The sequence below is a fragment of the Equus przewalskii genome, chromosome 19 (assembly GCF_037783145.1).
Source record: "Equus przewalskii isolate Varuska chromosome 19, EquPr2, whole genome shotgun sequence".
Classification (NCBI taxonomy): Eukaryota; Metazoa; Chordata; class Mammalia; order Perissodactyla; family Equidae; genus Equus; species Equus przewalskii.
In genome coordinates, this window is record NC_091849.1 from 24,746,642 (window position 1) to 24,770,609 (window position 23,968).

At 43.6% G+C, this 23,968-nt stretch overlaps 1 pseudogene; it reads left to right on the forward strand.

Moving 5' to 3' along the window:
- The first annotated feature begins 629 nt into the window (after window positions 1-629).
- Window positions 630-11,955, forward strand: LOC103562013 (butyrophilin subfamily 2 member A2-like; annotated as a pseudogene).
- Window positions 11,956-23,968: the final 12,013 nt, after the last annotated feature.

A 23,968-nucleotide genomic window follows, 5' to 3' on the forward strand; every position in this document is an offset into this window, starting at 1 on the left:
TTTCTGGTTGTGACTGCACCTGTGAGCAGTTTAGAGCTAAGAGGGTTAAGGAGAAAATCATCATTTGAGCATCAGAGGAGAAAAGGAAACCAGAAGTTAATTCTAGATGGTAGGAAAGGGAAGGGAAGCTCTACACCTCTGGGGTGTGGGTGGGGTAGTAAGTGGAGGAAGAGAACCTGTTGGGGAGAAAGGCAAGATGCCCAGGAGATGGGAAGCTTCCTGGTGTCAAGGTTCTCCAAGACTAGCTTGACCTGGGGTCCCACAGCCTGATTCCTGGGGAGGTGTGAGGGCTGGGAGGGAGAGTATGAAAGAATATGAAGCAACAATTGAGGAAACTCACCTCTAGCCAGAGAAGTGAGCCAAGGAGGGTAGAAAAATGCCTCCCTTATCCTTGTATTGTTGGCTTCTTCCAAGGAATGTTTAATAAATCAATCTATTGGGAGATAACTGAACCTGGAGAGAAAGGGGGCTGCCCAAGACCGGAGTTGGGGCACTGATGATACCAACACAGGTTGCAGGAAAGTTTGACCTAGATCAGAGCTGTGGTGCCAAGTCTCCTTGGCTGATTTATCTGTGTCTGTGCCCCTAGGTCTCTGGTCCCTGCCCCTCATAACTCATCTTTGATGCTTATGGAGCCTGTTGCTTCCCTGCCCTTTTCCCCGCCAGGAAGAACCTCCTCCTCAGCTTGTTTGCACTGGTCTTCGGTAGGGTCCATGCCACCAGCTCCTATCAACTTCTCAGAAAGGAAAATCGACACTTCGGTTTGCAAAACACTGCAGTCTGAAGAAGTGCTGCAGCTGTGTTCACTCATCCTTTCCTTCTGCCCGTGCTCATTGAATTTATACCAGTGGTCCCATGGAAATGCAATGAGAGCCACACTGCCCAGCTGCATACACAATTTTAAGTATTTTAGTACCTACATTTACAAAACTAAAAAATAAACAGACAACAATCTTTTTTTTCTTTTTTGAGGAAGAGTAGCCCTGAGGTATCACCTGCCAATCCTCTTCTTTTTGCTGAGGAAGACGGGCCTGAGCTAACATCCATGCCCATCATCCTCTATTTTATATGTGGGACGCCTACCACAGTATGGCTTGCCAAGTGGTGCCATGTCCACACCTGAGATTCGAACTGGTGAACCCCAGGCAGCTGAAGCTGGAACGTGCACACTTAACCACTGAGCCACCTGGCCAGCTCTGAAATAAATTTTAATAATATATTTTCTTTTCTTTTCTTTTTTTTTCCTTGAGGAAGATTATCCCTGAGCTTACATCTACTGCCAATCCTCCTCTTTTTGCTAATGAAGACTGGCCCTGAGCTAACATCCATGCCCATCTTCCTCCACTTTATATGTGGGATGCTGCCACAGCATGGCTTGCCAAGCCGTGCATAGGTCCGCACCTGGGATCCAAACTGGTGAACCCAGAGCCACCGAAGCAGAACGTGTGAACTTAACTGCTGTGCTACTGGGCCAGCCCCAACAATGCATTTTATTGAACCTCAAATGACTAAAATAGTATTATTTAAATTTTAATTAATTAAAAATATTAACACTGAGATATTTAATATTTTTTATTCTAAATTTTCAAAATTGTGTGTGTGTGTTTTACATTTCAGAACATTTCTATTGGGACTAGCTAGTGGCCACAATATTGGACAGCTCAAGTTTATGCTACACTCTGGGCTCTGCTAGATTGGGGAATGGAAGGAAACCTCTGTGAGCACAGCGTCAGTGTATGCTTCTCAATGTTTGTTCAGGGAGCATTAGCAGCCTTAGGAGACACTCCTATTAGGTATCTATTGCTGCTAAGAAGTCATGGCTGCTGACCCCCAGAGTTCTCAGCCCAGGAAGCCCCTGTGGCCTTAGAAAGAATATGACTGAAAGAATATATTAGAAATGGAAAAAGAATCTGTCTGTGCCCTGGAATATGCACTTCTTTTCCTGCCTTAGATATGTGATGGCTGGTGCCCCGGTCTTATTCTACCCTTTGTTGAACAGACCAGGTTACTGTCATGGGGCCAGCTGACCCAATCCTGGCCATGGTGCGAGGAAACAGCACATTATGCTGTCATCTGTCACTTGAGAAAAATGCTGAGGACATGGAGGTGCGGTGGTTCCAGTCTCAGTTCTGCCCGCAGTGCTTGTGTATAACGGTGGGCGAGAGAGGACAGAGGCACAGATGGAGGAGAACCAAGGAAGGACAACCTTTGTGAAAGAAGAGATCAGCAAGGGGAGCGTGGTGCTGATCATCCACAACATCACAGCCCACGAAAACACCATCTACCACTGTTATTTCCAAGAAGGCAAATCCTAAGATGAGGCCATGATGTGCCCGTGGATGGCAGGTGTGTCATTTTATTTTGTTACACTGCTTTTTCACAGTTTTACTCTTGGGGAAACTTTCTCTCCTAACCTCACGTCCATCACAGACCAGCAGATATCTTCCTAGAATCCCCACTACACAGGGAGGGTGGTTTCCTCCTGCCCAAGGGCCAAATATGTGGGTTTGCCCTGCTAAGGTGTGGGCATCACCTCTTGAGAAGCACACACAGAACTCAGCAGTAGCCTTGCACAGGGAGAATGTTGAATCTCTACAGATCCTTCTTATGTTTACTTCTTGAGGCTCTCTGAGGGCATTCATCAGTAACATGTTTTAGAATCTAGGCATTTTTCTTGTGAAATGTAACACACACAGAAAAACTCATAAGACGTTAATGTAGAGATTACTGAATTATTATGAACGATAATCTATATAACCACTACTCACATCAGCACAGAGAACACTGCCTATTCCTTACTTGTGTTAGTTTTCTAGGGCCGCCAGAACAAAATACCACACACTGAGTGGCATAAACAACAGAAATTTATTTTCTCACATTCTGGAGGCTGGAAGTCCAAGATCAAGCTGTCAGCAGGTTTTGTTTCCCGTGAGGCTTCTCTCCTGAGCTCACAGATGGCCACCTTCTTGCCATGTCCTCAAATGGTCCTCCCTCTGTGTCTTCTCATGGCCTTTTCTCCATGTGTACACATTCCTGGTGTCTCTCTGTGTGTCCTAATCTCCTCTTCTTACAAGGACTCCAGTCAGATTGGATTAGGGCCCATTCTAACAGCCTCATTTTAACTCAATTACCTCCTGAAAGGCCCTATCTCAATTACAGTCCCATTCTGTGGTACTGGAGGGTAGGGCTTCAACAGGAATTTTATGGGGAAACAGTTCCGTCCATAATATGCCCCTTCTCAAAATCCCCAACTGAAACATTGTTCCTAGGAGTGGAAGTGATGTGTAGTGAGAAATACTTATTTTCATGCTTAATAGATACTAGAAGTTTGTTTTTCAAAGTATTTATACCAATGCACACTCTCACCAATAGTATATGATATTCCTCAAATTTTTCTTCAGGTCCAACGACAAGTTTTTCCCATATGATTTCAATTCATTCCTTGTCTGTAGTCAGTGGTTTTCCATGACTGTGAGAATCAAACAGCATCCTTGACCCTTTTCACCTCACTTCCCTTCTTTTATCCTCAGTATATATAACCTGCTTACATAAGATGCATTTTCCTTATTTATCCTGATTATTGTTTTTCTTCTACTACAATGTAACATTCATAAAGGATTTCTCTCTGTTTTGCCTCTGCTGTATCCACATCTTTAGAACAGAACCTGGAGCATAATAGTTGCTCCAGAAATATTAATTGAATGAAGACATGAATCTGCTCCATGAGCTGTAAGAGGTCATCATGCCTGAGCTATTCTATAATCTACACCTGAGGTCTGTTTATTTAACCTTTGCCCATGGGCCTCTGATCTGTCCATGTTTTAATCATCTTTGAGGTGTGCATTAGTCAGGATAAGCTAGGTTATCCTCTGTAAGAAACAGCCCTCAAATCTCAGTAGGTTAACATAACAAAGGTCTATTTCTAACACATGAAATGCGTCCTCTGTGAGTCTGGTGGGCTCATCTTCATACAGACCTCCCTCAGGGACCTGGAGCTGTGTGGTCACCTTCACAGAAGGAAAGAGCCCACAAATCACTCACTGGCTCCTAAAGCTCCTGCGTGTGAGGTGCTCACATTACTTATACTCATATTTCATTGACCAAAGCCAGTCAGCGGGTTGTGCCTCACTGTATAGGAGAGGGAAATACAGTCCTAACTGTGCACCCAGGGGAAATGAAAATGTTGGTGGACAGCTCTAAGGAGCACTCTTCAGGCTTTTGTCACTGGACATTCTTTTAAAGCTTCATAGTCCAAATCACAACCAAAACCAGTCAGCATCTGACTCACACCAGCAGATATTCATCACTGTCCCTCCAGAACCTAGCAAATTGCTTGGCCCCTAGTGGGTACTTCATAAATAGGTATTAAATGAATGAGTGAAAAAAAAAATTCCTGGAATCAAAATTTCAGAGCAGGAAAACTATCCTTGGGCTTCTTCTCATCACAGACATTCATAAACTCATTTAACAAATATTTAACAAGCATCTCCTTTGTTCAAGTCAGTATTCTAGAAACCGAGGACAAATCAGAGAACAAAACCCAGGAAGATCCCTGCCCTCCTGGGGCTCCCATTCTAGAGGGTGCAGAGAGCAATAAATGAAGTAATTACTTGAACCGTATTTATATCAGATGGTGATGAGTCCTGGAGATAAAAGAAAGCAGGGAGGGGTTGACAGAGCTGGGGGCATGGAGATAATCTAACTATGAACAGAATGGTCTGGAAAGCTTCACTGAAAAGATGGCAACTGAGCCAAACCAGAATGAACTGAGAGAGTGAGTTGCACACCTCTGGGGCTGACTGAGAGGACCCGATGAGAAATCCCATCCAGCACAGAGCCTGGCATGTGGCTTCTTGATGGAGAACTGTGTACTTTATCCTTCCTACTCTATGCTTTGGAGAGTGAGGGGAGGCACTGTCAACAATTGCGCCGGGACAACTGGAATAAACAAGGACTGCCCAGCAAATGACAACATGTGGACATCTCACTTCTTGACAAATATTAATTTGGCCTTTTTTCCCTTTCCCCAAATACTGATTGTAGTGAGAATGACTCAAGTATAAATAGATGATTTTATGAAAGTATGATCAACTACTAAACCTGTTGGCCCCACAGAGAAAAAGAGTGATAATTCAGCCAAGAGGATTGGGTCAAGGCTACAAAAGAGAAGTGGTCTTTAACCTAGGATTTCTAGAAGTTCATTAATAATGGCTTTAAAGTATGACTTCACTCTCAGAGTCAGTGTATTACACTTTAAAAGAAACATTGGAAGACTGGAAAAGCCTTGAAGACAGATGAAAATCAATGGCATTTCAGTCCATCAGATCAGTGGAAGTGAGGTTTGGGGACAGTGCGACCTTCCCAGGGGTCTTCAGATCATAACTGGTTTGAGACCCCATCTTTGTTGCTCAGAAGGGCAACCTTGTATCTGATTAATACACAGCATTGTTAGAGGAGTTTTTCTCAACCTGGTGTCCTGACTATTTGCAGCAACAATGCAGAGCTGACAGTGTGGGTGTGTGTGTGGCAGGAACCCTCCACTCTTTCCTTGTAACAGGACCCTGGCCTGGCCTGCCTCACTCTGAATTGAGTTGTGTAGAATTGTTTGTTTGTTTATTGTTTTTGTTTGGTTAGCAGGCTGGCTGGTTTTGTCCTTAAGCCTGTTATCTCATGCTTGCCATTATCGAATCCCATGGAACGTTTTGTAGAATTTCTTTCCAACTTGCCACATTATTTTGAGTCTTATCCACTTCTAAGTTTCTGTGTGAGCCTTTCAATTTTGCAACTAGTCTTTTTTTTTCTGCTTGGAAAAAATCAAATTGATCAAGAAGCACTAAGACTTAAGTGATTGCTTTAATTTTGTCTTTAGTATAATTTGTTGGATAGGCTTAGCAAGGGAATTACTTAAACGCAGTTCGGATGATGGCTGGACATACGGCTAAAGGGACAGAGCCTCCCGGGACCATGCACTTGCAGCTCTCTCACACCTAATATTTCTTTACTGAAGATTCTTTTAAAGATGGAATAAGCTATGAAGAATCTGGATTCTTAGGATTTTTGATGGTGTCCTGCTGATGTTGCAGAGGTGATATTGTTGTCTTGAAGATCCCAGGATCATCCGGATCTTTCTAACAGGTGAATATTGCCAAGAGACTATAAGAAAATCACATAATTAACTGAGCCCCTGGGAGGTAAACCTCTCTGAATTGGCGTAAGTGCTGGCTTTGCATGCCAGCTCTGTCAGTTCCCCTAAAAACCAGTAGCCCTTTATGATTATCAGATAGCTGTGGTAACGTGAAGCCCTAAACCAGGAGAGACAGAACAGTCTCTTGAGGTCAAAAAGTTTCTTAAGAATCTGCCAGTCTGACAGGTTTCTGTCTTTATCATGTTAACCTAGAGCTTCAGACAGCTGATGCTATTGAGAAGCCCTCCCAGGGCTGAGAGTGAAATTCTCAAACTGCTTGTTTCAGGTCAGAGTGGACAGACTGACACAGAAGTGAGAACACTAATATCTCTAGCTGAAGGAATCAATCAACAATCATTTATTAGGCGGCAGATGCTTGGTACTGTGCTGGAATCTGTAAGTGGAACATAAAGAGAAGTACAGTGTAATCCTTTCTCCTTAGAGATCTTGTAATTTATTTGTCATATTGGTCTCCTGGTGTTCTCCATTGTCAAGGTTTTCTTCAGTCTCTCATTCCTTCCTTTGCTCCTTCTTGTCTTCTCCCTTCCTTTCGCTGTCCCTCCCTCTTTTCTATCCTCCCCTCCTCCCTTCACAGAAGGGGTACTGCAGGAATGTATAGAATAGGCGTAATCACTTTCTTTGGACACTGGTCACTGGCTCTCTACCTCCTTCCCTTAGCTCTCACCATTAAGAGCTGATCTTCTAAGACACTTTGGCTAAGACACCATTATCTTTTTATCTGGGTCCTGGTCTCTCTCCTTAGGCCTGAGCTCTATGCCCCTCATTGAAATGAAGGTCCACAAGGATGGAGGCATCTGGTTGGTTGGAGTTCACATCTGTAGTGTGGTACCCAGACCCCCGAGCAGTTTTGAGGGACCCCTATGGTGAGATCATGCTCACTTTGGAGGAGGCTTACACTGTGGATGCAGACAGCCTCTTCATGGTCTCCATGGCTGTGAGCATCAGGGACTGCTCTGTGAGGAACGTGTCCTGCTCCATCAGCGACACCCTGCTTGGTCAGAAGAAGGAAACTGTGATTTTCATTCCAGGTTAGTTCCTTGACCTCTGCAGGCTCATTGTGTGGAGGGAGGCAGGATCCCCAACAGATAGATTGGAGGCTGGAGTGGGGATGGGGAGGTAGGGGTGTGGGGTGGAAGGGTCCGGAACCCTGAAGGGCTGGAGGCTACAGCTGAGCTGAGGCCTCTTCCCTTGTCACAAGGGGAAAATCAAATCGTCTTAAATTACATTAGTAGGAGCTTCTTTGAGGGTAAATCTGATAATTTTTTCTCTGATATGGTCCTCATCCTGCAGTAATTTTTATACATTTAGAAAAATCATAAACATGGAGAGTTGTATGAGCGGGAGTCTACACCCAGAGGTGCCGCCTGCTGAAGCCTCCCTTCCTGCCCATGGCATTTCCCAAGGGACAGAGCAGAGAAATTCTCTATCTACAGACTTTCATAAATTCATTCAACAAATACTCAACAAGCATCACATATGTTCAGGAAGGTTTCAAGAACAGTTCTATAAACTTAAGATAAATCACAGAAGAAAATACTCAAAGAACCCTACCCTCATGGGACTCAAATTCAAGAGCAGTAGAAGGTGATAAATGAAGTAATTAAACAAGGGGTGAAATCATTAGTCAAACTGTGGATTATATCAGATGGTAATAAGTACTGTAGAAAAAATTAATTGTGGTGGTGATAATGACTGCTAGGGCATGAGGAAGTTGTAATGGTAAACAGAAAGGTCAGGAAAGACTTGATGGAAAAGGTGGCTGTTGGGCAAGTGAGCCATGAACCATGCAGATATGTGAGGACTGAGCAAGCCAGGTAGTAGGCATAGCATACGCAAAGGACCTGAGGCAGGAACATGTATGGCAGTTTCAAAGAACCCCAAGACAGAGGTGTGGCTGAAATGGATTGAGTGCAGGGAAAGTTGGAGGAGATGAATTCAGAGAGGTAGTAGGTCCAGATCATATGGGGCAATGTTGGTCACAAATGGACTTTGGATTTTAGTCTGAGTGAGATAGGAAACATTGCAGGATTTTGAGCTAGTAATAATATAATCTCACTTAGGCTGCTATACCGAGGACAGACTGCAGATGGTATGGGCAGAAGCAGGAGGAGGGCATTGTAATATTGTAGGTAAGAAGGGTGGGTTGCTTGACCAAGGATGATGACCATGGTGATTCACGATGGCTGGTTATTTTTATTCACCCTGGTCCTTCTCATGGTGACTCCGGGTGTTTCTGCTTCTTATCTCCTGGGCCCCCAGCCCTGGCAGTCACTGTAGGGTGACTCTTTCTCTCTCTGGGGTTTCTGAGAGAGAAGCCAGGAGGCCAGGGACCTTGGGGAGCTCTTTAGTTATGAGTCCTGAGGGGAGCTCTCATCCCAGGTCTCCTTTTTCTCACTAAATGGGACTTTTCTGTCTACCCTTTCAGAATCATTTACTCCCGCACATCTCCCTGGATGGTGTCCCTGGCTGTCGTCATGCCTACTCTGTTCTTCATTGCTTGGAGCATCTGTCTTATCCAGAAATTCCACAGGGAAAAAGAACTTCTCTCAGGGTAAGAAGAGTTAGAAAATGAAATGAAAGAAATTGCACAGAAGGAACTGTGAAAAGAACATGTGAAAAAGAGAAAGGATGTCACATAAAAGTAAAAGAGTAGGTTCACTGTCATGTTGAAAGAGTAGGTTCCTGTCGCTGTTAAAAGGGCAGTTCACTGACACCCAAAGGGCACAGCTCTGACAGCCAGAGGCCTGGGAAACAGAGAGGAAATGAATAGAGGCAGCAGCAAGGGCTTGGGACTCTCATGTCCTAGGAATTAATCCTCAGAGCTTGCTTCCATTCTGCAGGTGTTGCATCCATTCAACTGGTACATGATGCACTATATTGTTGAACAAAAGCAAACCTAAGTCTGCTCTAATAATCTCCAGCTCCCTGATCTTATTTCATTTCTGGTATCTTAACAATTCCCTGGGCAAGGGGGAGGGGTGACAGTGGTGTTCACAGAAAGAACCAGTCTGCTGTATATTACCAACTCAAATTCTCTTAGTTCCTATATTGAGGACATTCATTTGTTTCTGTTTACTATTTCAGAGCAACTTCAAGAGGAATTGCATACATTTAGTATGTCCTGAACTACTCCGGGCACTATTTGTCTTCTGCTTGGTTAGCCATTATCTCATGAAGCTCACCTCTCTGTCTGTCCAGTGTAGGATGGAGAACAACCCTCTCACATGCTGGTGAGCACCTCTGACAATCTCTTAGATCCTGAGCTTCCTCCTCACTAGCCAGCCAACAGGACACATTAGAGGAGATGAACGAGGGGTCCCAAAGCTGGCTGGAGGAATGCAGAGGACTGGGATCCTCTCACTGTCAGTATCCCACCCAGTGCTGGATCACAGCTCTTCTGTCAGGGAATCCCCACAGCTTTCAATAAACTCTATGGCTTAGTTCCCACCACAGTATATTTTTGAGAAAAATTTAATCCATGATTACAGAGGTCTATCATACATAGTGGAGCTTTCCAAAGGTTACAGTGTAGTAGTTCTTGCTCTGTGGATCCTGGATTAATTTGAAAGAAGACTATACTGGCTTAACTATTTATAACCTAGGAGATGGTATAGACTGCACAGTCGAAGAGCCATGTGTGAGAAAGGCAATAAGCTCCCCCAAGCCTGTCTCATGGGTGCAGACAGGTGCCAGAAATGCCTCCTGCTCCAAGACAACACTGATGCTCTGTGTGTAGCCTGTGAGGGGAGGGGAGGTGGGCAAGTAGGAGAGCAGAGAATCCACTTGCCTGGTGCTAATGAGCACTCTGCATTTTATGATTTGTCACCGTCTGCTCAAAAGCACCAAAGAATCCAGGCCTTACCAGATACCATGGCACTGGGACCTTTCCTCCTTCCTCTTTTCAATTTCAAAATTGTCACGGTCAGACATATCAACTTGGGGAAAGGAGAAAGTCATTTTAACACAATGGAAATGTAGATTGACTAAGTAATAATGACTGCAGATGGAAGAGTCTGCAGAATGTCAGGGTCTGAAGCATTTCCTACATCCAGAGGGGTCACAGCTGCAGACTCAGACCCATGTTGTTAAAGCAAAACTGGATGGAAATAGTTTCCACTCCCTTTTGCCACACGTACCTCTCAGGCAACAGGTTGACATTTGAATTTTTTATCCTCCTTTTTTCCCTTTGAAAGTTGCCCTTGTTAGTCATTTGAATCACTTATCATCTGGTTAAACTAGTAGAACACAGAGGACCAATGAAGGGACCCTTTGCAGGGAGAAATTGGCCTTAATTGCTTCACAGGGAGAGGGATAGTGCCTCTTTGTTGATTTATGCCAAGTGGGAAAGTTTCTAACTCCAGAGAGTCCCAGAGATCTTATGTCTTGAATAGAAAAGGATGCAGATCTGAGAATGTTGAGAGAAAGTGGGAGCCGTTAATTTCACTTCATTTTCTAAACTTTTCAACATTTCCTAGAGCACCAATTATACTTTTCCTGAAGTAACTCTCCTGTCACTCAAGAGACAAGTTCAACATCAGTCATTCTCAGGCTGTGAGCTGCCTGCGACCCAGGATCAAGGGGCCTTCATGGAAAAGGCTGTCACATGGGATCTCCCATCAGCTTTCTGGGAACTCTCTGGAGACCAGGAATTGCACAATCTCCTGAGACCCCCAAGCCTAAACCTGAGTCTTCCTCTGCAGCTGATGTGATCCAGGACCCAGACACTGCTCATCCTGAGCTCTTCCTGTCAGAGGACCAGAGATGCATGACACAGGGCCCCTCCAGGCAGAGTTATGTCTGACAATCCAGAGAGATTCAACTGTTAGCCTTTTGTCCTGGGCCTGGAGAGCTTCTCCTCGGGGAGACATTACTGGGAAGTGGAGATCGAAACCTGATGGTGTGGGTGGTGGGAGTTTGTAGAGACAGTGTGTTGAGAGGAAAGGGGAAGCCTCAGAATGGCTTCTGGACCTTTGGAGATGTTTAGAAGCCATAACTGGGCCCTATCCTCTCTTGAGAAGATTCTCCTCCTGACAGAGTGACTTCGCCAGATGGACATCTTCCTGGACTATGAAGTTAGAGATATCTCCTTCTATAATATAAGGAATAGTTCGCACATATAGACCTGTGCCCTTTTGCTCTTCTCTGGGCTCCTGAGACCATTCTTCAGGCTGGGGTCTGATGACAGGCCCCTCTTCATCTGCCCAGCATTCACAGGGGCCGAGGGGGTCATGGTGCCTGAGGGCGGCCTGATCCTTCACAGGGCAGGGACCCACCGCAGCCAGCAGAACGAATTCCCTGGCCTCAGAGCCAAGTAGAGAAGCTCTGGCCATCTCTACTATCACAGCACAGCACCCCATCGAGGAAAATGGACCTTTCTTCCCTCCAGTCACATAAGGGAACTTCCTCCAGAGGCCACCTCGACTCCCTCTTTAGGCCCCAGCCCCATCTCTCCCTCATTAGGCTATTGCTTTAGTAACTCATTTGCTTGTATCCATGGGGCAGGGTCTCATCTCAGGTGAAAGACTTCAAATGTAATGGAAAAGAAGTAGAGCAAATAAGGTTTTAAGTCATATAATGATGACAATTTCCCTCTCTCTCTTTTTTTGTTCTTCAACTAATGGTTTGAATCTCTCCCCCTTTCTTTCAGGCACTAATTCCATTCTTTCAAGTTTGCAAATGTGAAACCGATAAGGGCCTTGCCTAGGAGCAGCTTGTCTGAAAAGGGATAGGGTTACAAAGTCAGCAGGCCCTGGGCATCTGAAACTGAGTTCCTAGAGGACATCCTGAAGTCAAACTTCTCACTCAAATTCCACAAAGTGGCCTCAGGTACAGACTATTTTTGAAACAAAGATAAATAGGATTTAAAGGCATGTGCTTTATTCAGTGCCTGTGGCAGCCTTTACAATTGTTTTATTAGTTAGGAATTACCATCCCTGGAGCTGAGACTAACAATTCTGGAGAGAGGTCTCTTTTGGCTAACAATAACGCCACAGAGAAAAAAGCAAAAATGAAAACAAGCAGAAGAGATTGCAACATTTAATTGTTCTTTCCAGTGTAATTGGAAAGTGAGATTTGCTCTTGATGTGTGGTCTGAATAATACTTTTCCCCACTGAGGCTGAGAAACCAAACTGTCCACCAAAATTCATGGTTTTTCCTTCCAGAGCATAAAATTGTCATGGGTAATTAGTCGTCCAGCCAGGAAGTACATTTCTCAGCACCCCTTGAACTAGGTGGCTCCCTGGACTGTTTCTCACCATAGAATACGGTTGGAAGCGAAGTGTGTCCCCTCTGGGCCAAAGTCTTTAGGAGATGTCCACTTTCTCTTCCTTCTTTCTGGCTAGATGCAGAGGACTCTGTGCTCTGGGGTTGGGGAGTCAGATGAAAGGGGTCACACCCATGAAACCTGCCTGCCAGCCAGGAACAACTGCGTTGACAGTTATGTGAGGAAGGACTCAATTAATGTTGGGTTCAGCCCCTGATGTTTTGGAAGGTATTTGTTGCAGCAGCTGGCAATACTTTAAGCAATATATACACTTTGCACATTCTAGACTATATAGAAATAACAATAGTTTTTCTGGGAGGTCACATCTCAAAAAGTTTCCTCACTTTCCTCAGCTTGGCAGGCCCTTCCTAAATAACTGATGAAAATAGTATCAGAGGAAGTTTGTAACAGTCACACTGCAATCAAGACACCCAGACCTAGAGCACGTGACCTTATCTGCGTGTCTGGGGCTTTCAAGTGTACATTATGCGGTATCTGGGGGAAAAAAACGTGCTTTCAGTTGCCCTGAAACTTACATAATTTCAGGTCACACTTTAAGGAAAAGATACAAAATTATGCATACAAGTTCAGTACAGGCCCTTGGAAGGGGCTCTGAAACTTAAGTTTTATTTGCATCCCTCTAAATCCACCTTTCGTGCCTACAGAAGAAGATGTATGGCAAGTGAGGTGTGTAGGCAAAGAAGAAAGAAAGAAAGCTGCCTACACATTTTTCCTTTTTCAGCTAAGGTGCTTGGTAGCAATACTGTGAAACTAAAAGCTTTTGCACAACTGTGTAAATTTCGAGACTGCTGCTCTGCCCAGCGGCATCAGTGCACAATGACGCAGTGGGGCCCCTTGTTTAAAAAGCAGGAAAAAGAGCCTTTGAAACTACCAAAATACAAATCTTTTCTCTTTCTTCTCCAATCTCTCTCTCTCGTGTGACTTGTCATAGTGGATTTTATTTGCTAGTTATTACTGTTCTAAGAAAAGAAACATTATAATTTTTAATTATTACCATGAATTTTACTTCTCATCTTTATAATGCGCAATGTTAGTTTAAATGCAAATGTAAGAGTATTGAACTCATGTGTGGAATCACTAAACTTGCGTCATTTGTATTTCATGGGGTATATATGTTTTTCATTCTTACCAGAAGAGTGGAAACCCTGCACAACACTAACTCAACTGTTTTTATCTCTTTTCTTGGTATGTGTATATTCTCCCAACACTTTCTTTGGGTTATTGACAAGTAAGGAAGGACTGGAAGGAAAAGGAACTATCGTTGCCCTACCTTTCCCTTATCTTCTGTGTCACCATTTTTAGCATAAATAGTTTGCAAATACAGGGAAGTAACACAAGAAAGGATATTATAGGATTGTGTTTCTTAGAACTCCCTTGACTTTTTTTGTGTTTGAAGCAAGGTTTGGTTCTAAAGGGAAGCATGACCTCAAGGACAGTAAGCACCCCCGTTTACTCAGCTGCAAATGTAACTGCTTTACCCTGTACATACTCTGAGTTTCACTGAACTCACACAAATGTGGGTCCATAGGAAATCTGTGATCTTGGGACATCATAAATGCTATAAGTGAATGGAGTGGAAAGGAATGTGGAGACACATTTTGGGCATATATCCTTTCCTCATAAACATCCTCCGTTTTTCCACTGGATTTCACCTAAAAAATACAAGTTCACTGGACAGTCACACGCAAAAGAATGAAACTGGACCACTATCTTACACCATACACAGAAATTAACTCAAAATGACTTAAAGACTTGAATACAAGACCCAAAACCATAAAACTGCTAGAAGAAAACATAGGCGGTAAGCTCATTTACTTCTCTTTTGGGGATGATTTTTTTGGATTAACACCAAAATCAAAGGCAACAAAAGCAAAAATAATCATGTGAGACTACATCAGATTAAAAAATTTCTGCACATCAAAGAACCCATCCACAAAATGAAAAAGCAACCTACTGAGTGGGAGAAAATACTTGAAAATCATATATTTGATGAGGGGTTACTATCCAAAATATGTAAAGAACTCAATAGTAAAAAAAACAAACATTCCAAATTAAAAATGGGCAGAGGAACTAAATACACATTTTTCCAAAGAAAACATGCAGGTGGCCAACAGGTACGTAAAAAGGTGCTCAATGTCACTAATCATCAGGGAAATGCAAATCAAAACCACAATGAGATATCACCTCACACCAGTGAAAATGAATGTCATCAGGAAGACAAGAAATAACAAGCATTGGCGTGGATGTGTAGAAAAGGGAGCGCTTGTGCACTGTTGGTGGGAATATAAATTAGTGCAGCCACTATGGAAAACAGTATGGAGGTTCCTCAAACAAGTAAAAACAGAACTACCATATGATTCAGCAATTCCACTTCTAGGTATTTATCTGAAGAAAATAATAACTGTAACTTGAAAAGATATATGAACCCCTATATTCATTGCAGCATTATTTACAACAACAAGATATGGAAATAATCTAAGTCTCCATCAATGAACGAATGAATAAAGAAAATGTGGTGTATATACATACAATGGAATATTATTAAACCATGACAAAGAAATTCTTGCCATTTGCAACAACATATATTGACCTCATTATGCTCAGTGAAATAAGTCAGAGAAGAAAGAGGAATACTATATGATCTCACTCATATGTGAAATCTAAAAAAAAAAGAAAAGAAAAGAAAAGACGAGCTCATAGGGACTGGCTCAGTGGCACAGCGGTTAAGTTCGCACACTCTGTTTCAGCAGCCCAGGGTTCGCCAGTTTGGATACCAGGCGTGGACATATGCATTGCTTATCAAGCTAAGCTGTGGCAGGCGTCCCAAATATAAAATGGAGAAAGATGGTCACAGATGTTAGCTCCAGGCTAATATTCCTCAAAAAAACCCACAAAAAACAAAAAATGAGCTCATAGATACAAAGAACAGATTGGTAGTTGCCAGCGGCAGGGGTTAGAGGGTGGGTGAAATGGGTGAAGGGAGTCAAAAGCTATAAACTTCCAGGTAAAAGATAACTAAGTCATGGAGTTATACTGTATAGCATGGTGACTATAGTTAATAATACTGTATTGTATATAGGAAAGTTTCTAAGAGAGTAGATCCTAAAAGCTCTCATCACAAGAAAAAGAAATTGTAACTCTGTGTGGCAACGGATGATAATTAGACTTACTGTGGTGATAATTTCATAACATAGAAAATATTTACTCATTAGTTGTACACCAGAAACTAAAATAATGTTATATGTCAATTATGTCTTAATTTTAAAAACTCACAAGTACAAAGATAAAATTGTTAATAATTTAAAAATGGCAACAGCAGAGCATTAAACCATACGTGGCGCCCTTCTGAGTGCAGGTTCCTGTGCAACTGCATGGGTGACACCCCTGTGAAGCCAGCCCTGTTTCTTTCTCTTTATCACCTGTTGGAATTGCCCCTCCTCTGCAGTCCCCTGGCCTCTGTCCAAGTCATTGTAGCTTCTCCCTGGGACTCTTACAGTAGTTCCCTACTTCCTGTTCCCTTTCCTATCCTTCCTCCACATTGTCCTGAGAGAGACCTTCATAAAGCACACACTTAATCTGGATCTTTAATCCCCTCTCCTTTTAAATCCTTCCATGAGAATAAAGTATAAATTGCTAAGCATGGCATCCAAGGCCCTCTATGACCTGCCCCATCTGGCTCTACAGTCTCATCTTCTCCACACCCTCAACATCTGACAGTCTTCATACAAGGAAAAGCCTGACTGATGGCGAGTGTTGCCAGATTTAGCAAATAAAAACACAGGATGATCATTTAAATTTTCCCCATGCAATATTTGACACATCCTTTAACAAAAAAATTTAATTATCTGAAATTTAAATTTTAACTTGTGCGTTATCTGTATTAGTCACTCTCTCTCTTTTTCTCCAAGTCACACCTCAGAGGCCTCCCCCTCCTGGAAGTCTGCCTGGCCTCTCCCATCACTCCCCTTATCACAGCACCAACACATGGCTCCTTGTTAGTATAGTCCATGCTCTTTGGGACTCTAGGATCCAATAGCCTGATTTCAAAGTTTAGAAAGAGTCACTCTTCTTTAATTGTGACAAGTTACTCAATCTCTTTCTGCCTCACTTCCTGCATCTGTAAAATGGGCATGATGAGGAGGGTGGTGATGAGGGGAACAGTGCCTGCCTCTGAAGGTTGTTGTGAGGACTCAGGAGTTCACACCTGTCTAAACCACTTAGAATTACTCCTGGCATATAGTAAATGGTAATTACTTGCTGTTTGGTGACTTGGTTGGGAATTCCTGGCCATCAGGAAGCATGTTCTATTGATTGCACCCCTGGCTCCTCATAGAATCCCTGGCACACAAATGAGGCACACTTACTGAATGAATATATCTGCTTTAACTCCAACCTAGAACCTTGAGAAGGAAGATTATAAAATCTTACCTGGCCTAAGGACTTATTCAGAATCAGAAGGCTCCTGTTGATAGGGCTCCATCTTTCCCAGGCCCCTTCTTGTCTTTCCTGTGGCAGCTCTCCACCCTGGCTTCTGCTGCTTCCACACACCTGCCTATTTCTAGGTCCTATGGCCTCCCCGGCTTTGCCCTTCTCTCGTCTCAGTGGCAGTGTTTGCTGGATCTGCAGATGACCTATCTCTACAGGCAGAGAGAGGTGGCTACTGTACAACCCCCTGCCTGGCCTCTCCTGGTTCAGCCTCTGAGCCAGTCTCTTCTGGTCCTGTGACTCAACTCTGACAAACACAGAGAATAAACATCTCATATCACTCAACCTGAGGTGCTAGAAGACAGGGGAGGTCGAAGGACAAGGAACATTCTGTGTGAGGCAAGTATGGCGGAAAGCCTGAGAGGGAAAAAGAAACCCATATTATCCCTTTCATGTTACCCTCTTTGGGCAAATAAACTCTTAGTGGGGGAGAGGAGGAAAAAGACCTCCTGTGCCCTGGCCAAGGACCTTTGCACTGTTGTGTGATGGTTCTCAGCTGGACAGCAATTTGTCTCCTGTTTTCATTGGCTGAGTATGGTCATCAGAGGCCTGCACCAGTCTGAGCTGAAGTCCTGGTTACCCAGGGCCAGCACGGGGGACCTCAGCAGGCTAAGGCAATGAAGGCAGGCCTGCTGAATATCAGGCATGGTCAAAATGTCAGGCTTTGTAGTCAGACAGAGTGGGGTTCAACCCTGGCATTGCTACTCACTTGCCAGGTGACTTCGATCCAGTCATTCACCTTCCCTCAGCCTCAGTTTCCTACAAAACTTGGGATCATAATACCTCCCTGGCAGGTTAGGTGCAATGAGAAAGATAAACAAAATTCACCCCCTTGGGCTTGCTTGAGTCATGGGGATGCACACAGCCCCTGGAGCAGGGGAAGCACTGAATAACTACTGGGTGTTATTATTGGTATCTTAGAGAGAGGGCACAACAAGGATTCTGAAGTGTGAACTTTTCGCAGGAAGGAGCAAAGTTTGGAGGAATGAAGGAGAGATTCGTCCGCTCCTCTTCTGTGATCTTCCTCACTTTGGAGAATTCTCTAGTTTTCAAGTGAGAAAGTGACAGGAGACTCAAGAATTCTCTAGTGAAGGACAGGCGTGTGTATGTGTCTGAGGGACCTAAAGCTGCATATGCCAGCACTTCTCATGCAGCTGAAGAAAATGTCAATGGGATAAAGAATGGGAGATTATGAAGATTTTGGGGGCAAGAATGTCCTCCATAGTCCCCAGCTTTGTTAATTATGTTTTCATAATAGAATGGTTGGGAAGGCAATGTAGGGTGTGAAGAACACTGGCAGTGAATTGGAATAACAGTCACAAGTTTAGTCAGAGAGGTGCAGAGCTGTCACTGTGTTAAGGGATGTTAAGGAAAAGAGTCACTAAGCCACCAGGATCTGGGTGTTTGCTTTGTTTACGTAAGTCCAGGGGGCAAGGATTGGGCTGGAAGACCAACAAGGAGCCCAGAGTCTTAGCATTCACAGACCTTCAGTAGCAGCTGGTCTGAATGAGAATATCCTAGAGACATACACTGTTCTAGGAAGAAAAGTCTGCAGCTAATTATGGGAACGTTCATCCTGTTGTTGGGGTGGCAGCTATTGTAGCTGCAGAAGAAATTTTAGGGAATTGTGGTTCTCACTTCAAAGCTTTAGTAGCAACCAAGAGGTGGGAGGAGGTGATAGAGGAGAAGAGAAAGAGTTGCGACTGGATGCAATTTGGAAGGACACTAACAATGGAGCTTAAGGAGTGCTGCCCACAGCAAGAAGTTGCACCCAGAAGTGAGACTGCAACCCTGCTTTCTACCTTCTCCTCCTCCTCCTCTTTAGACCCTGCCTCTCCAGTTCATTTTGGTGAATTCCTTTCCTGTGCCCAGGGGTCCCCTGGCCCATCATCTGTCCCAACCTTTGCCCCATCCAGGAGATGCCTTCATCTTCTATGCATGGAATGGTAATTTGGAGAGGAAGCCCATATGCCTGAATGCAAAGCAAAACTGCCAATTCAGATCTTCACACTCCTGGGATCAGGGACTCTTTCTCTCTAGGAAACTCCAGATCTGACACGCAGAGTTAAGCAAGAGCACTTTCGGACCAGGGAAAGATCACTAGGCTAGAAATCAGAAAACCAATTATCTCTGAGCTTGGGCAAGTCCATTAAAGCATCTTAGCCAAAGAAGTGAAATGTCTTAGGGGTCAAGGTAATTCTCAGTGGAAGCCTCCTCTTCCATGATTTGAAGAAAAGGGAACAATTTCCACCCATTCTTCCAGATCTCAGTTTCACTTCTATATTTCAGGGATGATTTATGCCTCTCTGATTTCAGTGTCTGGGGCTTTTTTTGTTGTTGTTTTTTCACACGACTCTCAAGGTTTCTTGATTTCCCAGCCATCCAGTGGGAGAGAATGGGGCAAGGCTGGAGTCACTATCCCAGCCAGGCCGCTCCCTGCCATAGGGCTGGGCCAGGAATCTTGAAGAGTCCTTGAGGCATTTCTGTGTCTCCAGCACCCCTCTGTCTTTGGCTCTTTCCTGCTTTTCTCTGCAGCAATAATACTCAGCAATTCTGGCTCAGGCATGTTCCTCCTGAAGGACTTCCCTTGGGCAGCATCTCACTTCACTCTTGCTTCTTCTGGGACTTCTGGCGGGTGGGCTGAGTTTCATCCAGGAACATTGCTGGAGAAAGAGTGCGAATGCCAGGCCAAAGGTACAGCAATCAGAAGACCTAGGCAGTGAGGTCCAAAGAAGACTGTGGAACAGGAGATTGGACAGATGGAAAGGGAGAGGACAAAGGTGAAGAGGCTCAGGGGATGTTTCAACTGAGGTTTTTAATGCAGTCCTTCCTCACTCACCTACCCGTCTCCACTTCATTCCCTACCTGTGACCCTGACTGTGCCCTAGAGTTCCTAGTCCGGGGACAGCTCCAAGGACACACTGAATGCAGTCCAGGAAGGGGTTTCCTAGAGGCCCAATTGCCCAGTAGAACTCGTTTCTCTGCTGTGAAGAATGCTCATTAATATCTTGTCTTGGGGCCAGCCAGTGGCATAGTGGTTAAGTTCACTTGCTCCACTTCAGCAGCCGGGGGTTCATAGCCCAGGGTGCAGACCTACACATGGCTCATCAAGCTGTGCTGTGGCCCACCTATAAAAAGAGGAAGATTGCCACAGATGTTAGCTCAGTGACTATCTTCCTCAAACAAAAAGAGGAAGATTGGCACAGATGTTAGCTCAGGGCCAATCTTCCTCACCAATAATAATAATAATAATAATAATAATAATAATAATATCTTGTCCTTTTGCAGAAAAACTCCAAGGAGAGGTCAGTAAGTTTGGTGCTTCCCTCTCCTCTGTGTAGTATTTAAGACCCTCTTACGTGCCAGTTATCTCATGAGGTTTCTTTGTTCTACTTCAGGCTGGAGAAAAGCCCAGAAAGTAGATAGTGAGTGAATTGGAATTTTCATGTTTACTCTTAAACTCATCTGCTTCATTTAATAGGTGCCTTTATCTTGATTCTTTCCCCTGAGGCCTTGCTCACTCTTATACAATCTGGGCTTAACTCATAATCCCACTATCTTTGGCTCACACCTCATGGACGCCTCCAAGGGTTTTAAAACCTGTGTCCAAAACTGAACTCCATACCCTTTCCTGTCACCTGCTCTTCCTCCTGTGTATCCTTGATTCCTCAAGGCTGCCACCACCCAGCCAAGTGGGCTCCTTTCCCTCCTAACCCTCAGGGCAAGTCTGTTCTACTGCTTAGCCCAGGGCCCCTTCTCAGCATGGATCTCCTCCCCCAATTTTTTTTTGTGCTTCTTCTATCACATATCCCTGGGAATCAGTTTACCACAGCCCTTCTCTTCATGGCTTTCACCAGTAAACCACTCTACCTCTCTGGTTTCTGCTTTCCTTCCTCCAAGAGCTACTGCTTTCCTTTTCCTCTTCAGTCTTTTAGTTTAAATAAGTGTTAGGAAACAGACAAGAAATTTGGAAAAGAACCAGCATAGACAACACATTGCTTTTTAGATGTTATTATAATATTGACTGTAGTCTAGAGTTTCAGAGTAAACTTGCTAAAATAGACATCTAATATAGTCCTCTGAGTTCCCAAACCTCCTGTGACTTCCCATTGCCTCCTGCAGTCTTACTGGGGTGGGGGGTGGTATGGAGATTTGTAAACTCTAAAGGAATTTTCAAATTTTTTTGAAAAATTGTCTTAATGTCAATTTGAATCTAAACAAACACAACATAAGCAGACTGTGTCACCTGGTTAACATCCTTGTGATCAATTATCCCACAGTGGTTCCAGTTTCCAAGCTAACTGCTATGTTTATAATCCCATCACTGACAAATGAACTCCTTACTGACAGATTTTAACTTTTAGTGCTGCATTTTTAAATTGGCTCCCTCAGGAGATTGAAGATATATTTTCAAACATATTCTAGAAATTAATTTTTGTCTAAATAAGTTTTTCACATAACTCAATTAAAGAAACACTACTCTAAAAGATAAAACCGAATCCATGGACAATTTATCCTTGCATTGCAGGCACACAACGGTCCAGTCCTCCTATTTCTGCTCCATCCCTGGACACTCCCTGCCATGTGTCACCCTGTACCGGCCTGACCACACCACCTCCAGTGCCCCAAATTCATTACTGGGTTTCATACGTCTATGCCAATTTCCTCTGCTTGTCCAATGCACCCGCTTGGACCCTGTTTATCCTACTTATGATGACAAATGGGGGCAGGTTCCTTAACCTCTCTGTAACCCTTCTTGGACTATGAGGCTGGGGCTGTCTCCTTCTATAGTGTGGCTGATGGGTCCCACATCTACACTTTCCCCCAGGCCTCCTTCACTGGGCCCCTCCATCCTTTATTCTACCTCTGGTTCTATCACCCAAGTTCTGACCATGTGTCTCTGAGGCCATCAGCCCCCAGACTTTCTCTCAGTTGAACCTCCAGGGGAGAACTGGGCACTGGGGTTGAGGAGCCACTTCTAGGGACAGCTCCCCCAGAGCTCCACCAGAGCCAGTGGAGGTGGAGCCCCTCTGACCTTTGCTGTCAGAGCTGCAGCCATTTCTTTCCCAGTCCTCCAGGGGACTGGACAAAGCAGGGGGGCAGTTTATAATGCTCCACGGCTGAGTGATGCAGAGGGCCAGAAAGGACAATGCAACCCTCAGAGTCTTGTTAGGAAAATCTGTCTGGTGTTTCCAACTCAGCTGGAAACTGGAAAAGAAACCTCAAGAGACAAGAATTACTGATGGGAAGACTAAAGACTAGTGGCCTGGAGAGTGATCTCTGACCTTGGTCTCCTGGAAGTGTTATCAAGAGAAGAGAGGCCAATGTCCACAAGCAGCGGTTGTCTTGAATGCCTGCACAACAGAGCAACAGCAGGAAGCTGGATCTGGAAGGGGCTTTGCTGTTTTCACAGTCTTTTCATACAAGGACTTTATTTCCTTTTGACCCACATGCAACCCTGGGAAATACTAAATAAAGTGCACAGAGAAAAGTCACTTCTCCAGGTCACCTGCTGGTCTGGGACTTGATACTGCCTTCAACATTCTTATATCTAATGTCACATCACACCAACTCTGAGAATCCAGTTGTTCCTTATCAAGCGATTTCAATGACCCTTTCAATGACACTTTTCACCCCAGAATTTTCAACATCTCTTTTCTGGCTTGTGAATTTGTTTACTATTCTTTTCCCTAAATAACTTCCTACCTTTAAAATATTTAACTTCATCAACAGTTAAGTGCATATTCTTTAACTTTCTTCTATGCCTATAGAAATACACATACATACAGAGTTTTTCTAATGAAAATTGGACCTTACTCCATATATTGTCCCGTGACATGCTTGTTTTACAACACTAAACCTTAAATACTTATCTTGTATTCTTCATAATGAAGATGGTTTTCTTGTTTTCCTGTTACAAATAATGCTACTATAAACATCTTTGTATGTAAATTGTTATGCATAGCACAGAATAAATTTCCAAATGACATTTGTCATTAGGATAAATTCTTGAAAGTGCAATTGCTGTACAAAAGGGATGTGAATTGTTATGAAGTATATGCACATACCCACCTATTTGCTATAGTAAAAACGTCTCTGCATACATTTTGGTGTCTATCAGGCTGATCTCCTGAAGTTAACAGTCGAAGCCCACCCTTCAGGTTTGCATTCCTTCAGCATCAATCCCAGGCTTCTCACTCTCCTCAAGAAGAAGCTTCAACCTATCAATTCTGAGAAGGAGAACCAAATCTTTTTACTCAGCATAAGTTTTATGGCTTATTCTCTATGAAGCACTGTTATAGGAAAATGACCCGAATTATCTCATTTCATCCTCACAATAAAAACCAAAAAGGCTAATACTATCATTATCCCCGTTTTACAGATAGACAAACTAAGGCACAGAGAGATTAAGTAACTGGCCTGAGGTCACACATCTAGTAAAGCTCACCCAGGCAACCTGGTTCAGAATCTATGGTTTAACTACTCCATAATGCCCTGAAACTCCTTATCTGAAGTTTGGCATATAGGTTGGAAATCAAGCCTGCTTTTCTGGGTCGAAGTAAATTGGATCCTCCAGACAAGAATGGAATGGTTCATTCCTATTAATATGATTTCCAGCAGCAAAGCTTTCGACAGACTACGAATTTTTATTTATTTTTATTTTTTAATTATTTTATTGAGGTCATTTCAGCTCATAACATTGTGTAAATCCAGGGGTACATTATTATATTTCAGTTTCTGTACAGACTGCATCATATTCACCAATACTGTAGTCTAGATCTTATCTGTCACCATACGTATGTGCTCCTTTACCCCTTTCACCCTCCCCTCACCACCTTCACCTCTAGTAACAGCCAATCTGTTCTCCTTATCTATTTGTTTGTTTGCTTATCTTCCACATATGAGTGAAATCATATGGTGTTTGTCTTTCTCTGTCTGACTTACTGCGCTTAGCATAATACCCTCAAGGTCCATCCATGTTTTCACAAATGGC